At 38.8% G+C, this 6,229-nt stretch overlaps 1 protein-coding gene and 1 long non-coding RNA gene across 2 annotated transcripts in view; one reads left to right on the forward strand and one right to left on the reverse strand.

Moving 5' to 3' along the window:
* The window catches only part of LOC102672225 (B-cell receptor CD22), a 162,792-nt gene that overhangs the window by 52,746 nt on the left and 103,817 nt on the right, over window positions 1-6,229 (forward strand). The window lies entirely within an intron of this gene.
* The window catches only part of LOC116186519, a 14,293-nt gene that overhangs the window by 4,761 nt on the left and 3,303 nt on the right, over window positions 1-6,229 (reverse strand). The window contains exon 2 of the long non-coding RNA XR_004151522.1: window positions 5,036-5,060. This is a non-coding gene — a long non-coding RNA (uncharacterized LOC116186519). The remainder of the gene's footprint in view (window positions 1-5,035; window positions 5,061-6,229) is intronic.

A 6,229-nucleotide genomic window follows, 5' to 3' on the forward strand; every position in this document is an offset into this window, starting at 1 on the left:
TTCAACTTTGAATCAAAATGAAATTCCACGGGCCGGATATATACACGGAATACGGAACGAGGCTGCAAGATACGGAGGGGAGAGGTTCTCTTGCCTCTGAGAGTGTAACGCGCCACCGGATACCCGCGCGGGTAGCTACGGGAAAATATTATGCCGTAGGGTGAGAGGGTAGGCCGGGACAAAGATGGGAAATCGCGTGGAGGACGGCAATCGAGCGAAAAATTGGGTTGTACAAACATCCTCTATCCGTGGCCCTGTATTCATCTTTGCACAGAGAATGCCCTCCCTCTCCTTCTCTCTATCTTCTGCTCTCCGGTTTCTCGCGGTTTCGCCTTCGTCCCGCGCACCTGCGCGCTGCTTTTTTTTTCACATCCACTGTCCTCGACTTCCTTCCTTTCTGCAACCTTGAGAAAATCATATTTTTCCGTCTCGGTGTCGTGGTTTCTTTTCCTCCGGCGAGGAGGATGGTCTTTGACGTGTTTCTTTTTTTCTTCTTACTCTTCTTCTTCTTCTTCTTTTCCGGAAAGAGGTTTTGTTTATTTGTTGAAAGCAACAGACAGGGTTCCTTGTTGGATGGTTTTGCGTTTTACTTGATCGTCTGATGGAAGTTTCGTTGCCTTTGACATCTTTTCGTTTCTTTTCTTTGCTTCTCGTTCTTCCAAAGAATTGCAACGAAACGAACAAAAAATTTATCAACTTTTACTTTCCACCCTTTCTCTTTCATCTCGATTATTCCCACTTCTATTTCTCGGTCGGTGATGAGATATAAGTCGAGTGAAAAAAATGAATATTTTGAATAATAAACCGTCGAATCGAATTCGTTATATATCATCTGCGTTATAATCCAAGCAATTATTTTTTCCAGAAACATCATGTATCTGATCCTTGCTCCCTCTGTATACCTCCTCCAACACACTCGAGATATAAATTCCCTAGGTAGACTAACTTAGATTCTTCGAGAGCGGCTTCCCCTTGCCGAGGGAAGGTTTCGAACAGGCGAGAAAACTTGCAACGATATTGAAGGCCGGGCAAGAAGCGAAACGGAGGGACGGTTCGATGGGAATCATTGTTATCCCACCGTCTGTGCGTTCGTGTCTGCCATTGCGCGTAGTTTCAATTTCAACCCCGACGAATAACAATTTCCTGGCTTATTTACACCGAACTCGTCATCTTTGACGCGTTATTATCGGAATTCGATAACTAATATCTTTCTCCCGCGCTCGTGGCACAAGCACGAAGAGTAATGATTAAAAAAAAAAGAGAGAGGGAGAGAGAGAAAGAGGGAGAAAAACGAGGAGAAAAAGAAATAAGGAGGAGCGAGGGAGAATAAAGGGAGAAGGAGGGCTCTCTAACGAAGCGGTTACAAGGAAACTGAAAAGAAAAAGAAAAAAATAAATGGCAGAGAAGATAGATATTCCGGGATAAAAGATACGAAACATTTCTATGTTTTTTTTTTTATCGACATACACATGCACATGAGAAACAATGTGTTTTAATAATCATTCGTATACGTGATGCTCATTAAAATTCTCGTTCTCCCTCGTTTCCTTGTATTTTATTCCGCGAAGAATTATGTCTCCTCTTCTTTTTTCCCCCATTCCTCCACGCTTTTCTCGCGGAAACTTGAACTGTAAGCTCCTTCGCGCAGCTCGAAAGCTAAGCTAAGCTTGCCTATTCCTTTTTCTTTTTTCTTTTTTTATTCGTACAATCGGAATAGTTGGAAAGCGAGATAAGATAAAGCAGAAACTACAGACAATGAAAACGACATTCTTTGATTAGACGTTAGAATACGAGAAATACGAGAAAAACGACGTATTAAAATCCCTTCATCCCAATTTTATATAAATTTTCGTATAAACACAGAATTTCAAATGATGAAATATTCGTTTGAATTTGCATTTCGAATTCAAAGAAACCTGGCGCGAAATTTTTGCGACAAAAGATCGCAATTGAATATGATTGAAAAGTTCGATCGCGTCATCGTCCACGAATTTTTGTTACGAAAAATTGACCGCATTGTTACAACTACACCGCACGATAAAAACCGCACCGTTTCAAGTCAATTTTAGAATTTTAAATTGACACTTGAATTTCGATCAAACAAATTTTTGGAACGATAAAAGCACGGTTCGATTATCACGAAGAATTGGCTGGTTGTTTAACGTTGCGTTAACGTTCAACGCCGCCACGTTCATCGTGGAGCGTTAAAAAGAAGAAAAGAGAAAAGGGAGGGTGGTTTTTTTTTCAATGATGACGCGCGCGATGCAATTAACCGAACGAGGGGAGAGGGGGAGGGGGACACGGATGTGTCTCATCAACACACATAATCCCTTGGGAATATTCCAGCGGTGGTGGCACGCGTTAATTTAGTCGGGACGACCCTCTAAAATTTGATCCTCCATTGTTTCCTCTCTCTCTCTCGTCTCTGGTCGGCGCATACGGGATTTAAGATCGTCGGCTCATCGAGTTTTCCGACGAATTAACCCCGTTTCGTTCGTGCACCAGCGGAAACTGTGGGACGATGGGTCAGGCGACAAGGGGGGGGGTAAAGTTTACCGGTGGATAAGGCAGGCTGAGGGATAGTCGAGAAGAAAAGACACGGTGTAACCGCACGGTTAAACGCGGTCGACTGGCGAGCTAATCGAATCTCTGCTCGTTGTAAACGTTAATTCATGAAGAATAATGTGTTCTGTGATACTTGACGAGGTAAAAGCCGTTATTAAGCGTTATTAAGCTGAATTAATTACTCTAAAAGGTGAACTCGATCTACGATAACGTTCTCTATTCGAAGAGGGATTGTCCGGTGGTAGGAAAACTGTTATTAGAAAAATATTAATGTTGATGCGCGACGTCTAGACGATATTTCGTGATAATTGAACGGAATACGATGATGTTATTAGAATGAATTAATCGTTATACAGGAATTTGATTTATAATAATTTTCTTAGGGAGAATAAACTTTTAAACGCTTCTTTTCTTTCGTCGTGAAACGAATGTTAATAGTATTGTATTTTAACGCGCAAATATAATGTTACAACGAGAAAAAAATATATATTCTTTTGGAAACTTTCAATTAAAAATAAAAGAACGAAATAATCGAGTAAATATAATTAGAAAGTTTGACTTATTAAATTTCTCTTAATAAAATAGAAAGAGTATAAATATATCTCGAAAATCAATTTCAATCGTATTCCGAGTTCATCAATTTCTAATGTCTAAGAATTGATTTCACTTTAAAACGAATAATTTCTACCAGCCTTTCTGTATATACTATGTATTAATTTGTCATTAATAGAAACTTTCTAATACCACGGAATAGATTTGTGCAACAATTTTAAAAATATCAATTTCAATTATAAACCTCGTATACGTGATATTATAATTGTCTCACGATATCGAAAGATCCTTCTCGATTACGTGGTCGACAACTTATCCACTTTTTCGTATATATATATAAAAGCTTAATTTTTATTTCTCTCACGTGCAGACTCTGCTCTATGCAAAAAGTCTTTGACGTCGCTAACGGGCGAAGTTTAGTATTAGTATTCCAAAGCGGTGCCACCGAAGACGAGGCTCTGTGATCATCGGAAAGGAACTTTCCATCCCCTTCCTCGGGGACAATCTCAGGATTTTTCCTCGCAGCTTGGTCCATTTTGAAAATTGAACGAATCTGACCGATCATCTTGTATATCTCTCCTTTATACGCGTTATATATTGTAATTTAATACACAATTTTAAAATTTGATTTTATTCTCCTCTTTAAATATCAATTTTAAATAATGCGTAATTGAAATTTACAAAATCTTCTTTGTATGTACAAGAAATTGAACGCGCGTAGAAAAGGAATAAGTAATTTTTTTTCCTAACAAGATGAGTGAAATAGTACGTAAGACCCAGAGAATTTTATTACGAATTTCCAACCCCTCTGCGAGTACCTCCAAAGCATACAGATTTTCCCTTTAAGAATTCACTTTCTATCTATTGTTTCCTGAAATAACAATTTTGTTATTTGTGTTTCCTTTGAACTTTCCGTGTGATTTAAAAATCATTTTGTCAGCTTTAAAATTGATTTCAAGACAGAACACATCGCCAAAATCTATATAATATCCGTTTTCATAAATTTCTCTATTCTACGTAATATTTAAAATTGTCTTCCATACGTTAAATAATATTTTTCCATGATCACTTTGAATCCTATCCTACGATTTAAAATTAATTTTTTAAAAGCTTTACAATTAATTCTCCTCGGATATCCATGTATCCTTCCACCCTCTTACAAGTCTCTTCACTCGATTTAACATACGATTTGTTAAATCGTTTCCACTTTATCACTTTTTTCAGAACAATTTGACAATCGTAAGTATTCTTTTCTCCTTTAAACTGATATTCGTTCCAACAATCGTCATTACGATCTCGTTCTCACGCTCTTTCTCTTCCTTCTCCCTCGAACGACGACGCCAAATCGTCGTCGTGGTGGAAACGGCGACTAGGAGAAGGCTCGTGAATCCCGCTTAGCGGATTTCCACAGCCGCCGCAGGGATTAGACTCGCATAATTCCACGAGACGTCCAGAAAACCATTAGAAACCGGACGCCTTCCCATTCGATCCGCTTGGGTTTCGAGGGAATTTAGGTGACGGGTCCGTGTTATACGGGGATATTTACCGCTGTGCGAAATTTTATTCCTTCAAAGTGTTCTTTATGCTCGAGATACATTTTGGAGAAATATTTGCTTTCGGGAAAATCTTGGGGAAAAGAAGGAAGAAGGTCGACTCTCTGTGCTTCTATTTTTATAATCATCAGACTTTGGAGTTTTTTTATATATATCTTTAGAGCCGGGAATAATTAAAGACGTGCGTAGAAAAATCCATGAAATAAACCGTGAAATACGTAAAGTCTAATATTTAAATCAAGTAATCAGAATATTTCAACGTAACCGAGAAAATTTCATTTCGTTAAGATAAATTAAAGAAGAAGAGGAATAATATGATTTTATAAAAGTCACGATTTCGCGAAGTGAAAAACCTCCTCATCAACTCTTTCTCTCTCTCTCTCTCTCTTTCTCTCTGTTTTTACTTCTTCGTGGACGATTGTTCGGATTAAACGAGAAGAATTTCAGAAAAGAGAACAAAAAAAAACCTCCGAATTATATATTCCTTTATCGTTAAAAAAAACCACTCTTGGATATCTAATATAAATATTCTAAAAAAAACAGACCATCGATATGTGTTTTCCTCCATTCTCTTATAATATCCACGTTTCTAAACTCTTCTCTTCGAAACGAAAGAGAATAAAATTCCTATCCCTTTATCACGCCTAAAACCAAGCTTCAACAACTATCCTCGCAATTCGATCGTTATCCTTCCTTCCTTCCATTCCACTTCCGCGAACTAAGCGCAAAATGGAACCGCGTGCTCATAAGATGCAACGATGTTACCGCGTTTACAATTCACGCTCGGCGAACGCGTGGAATTTATTTCGAAAATGCTAGGCGAACGATCTTGCGACGTGTCGCGTCTTCATTGAAATCCTCGCCCCGATTCCCGAGTTTCGTCAACCAGCCGTGAGACAGGTAAACACAACCGCGAAATCATATGCGCGCGAGATGGAAGGAAGCCTGGATCGTACGTGTGTGTGTGTATATATATATATATATACATATACGTTTATATAATATAGATGTGTGTGTATAGGTTGTGCATGTCGTATCCGGATGCGTGGAAGCGCGCGTGTATGGTAATGCACAGCCAGGTAGACCTTTGCAGTGTTAACGATGAACGCGTTCCGTATTAATCTGAATTTCAAATTCCCGCGCTATGGCACGTCCGCTCGCGGAATCGCTGACGAGGGGAAGGCATCGTGGCGCTCCCTTTGTCACCGAAATTGGCGAAAATGTTAAAATCCTTGTCGGTGCTCGCATCACGATGTAACGTTCGCGTCGACACTCGTTTCGGGGAGGGGAGGGGAAGGGAAGGTTTCGTAGAATTCGGGAATTCGGTTGGGGGAATATCCAGGTGTAATAAGGGTAATAATAATGGGAAAATTATTAAAATTATTATAATTATTGTTTGCTCTCGTTTTCCTTCGATTTCTAGAATGTATCGACCCGAGTTTGAAATTTTAGAAAGTTAATAGAAAGAAATTTATTATTATTAAGAGAAAATTTGACTCGAGGCGAATAAAATTGTTTGTCCGATGATTTCCTTCTTTTTTTTTTTTTTTTTTTTTCAA

The sequence above is a fragment of the Apis dorsata genome, unplaced genomic scaffold (assembly GCF_000469605.1).
Source record: "Apis dorsata unplaced genomic scaffold, Apis dorsata 1.3 scaffold_815, whole genome shotgun sequence".
NCBI classification, from domain to species: Eukaryota; Metazoa; Arthropoda; class Insecta; order Hymenoptera; family Apidae; genus Apis; species Apis dorsata.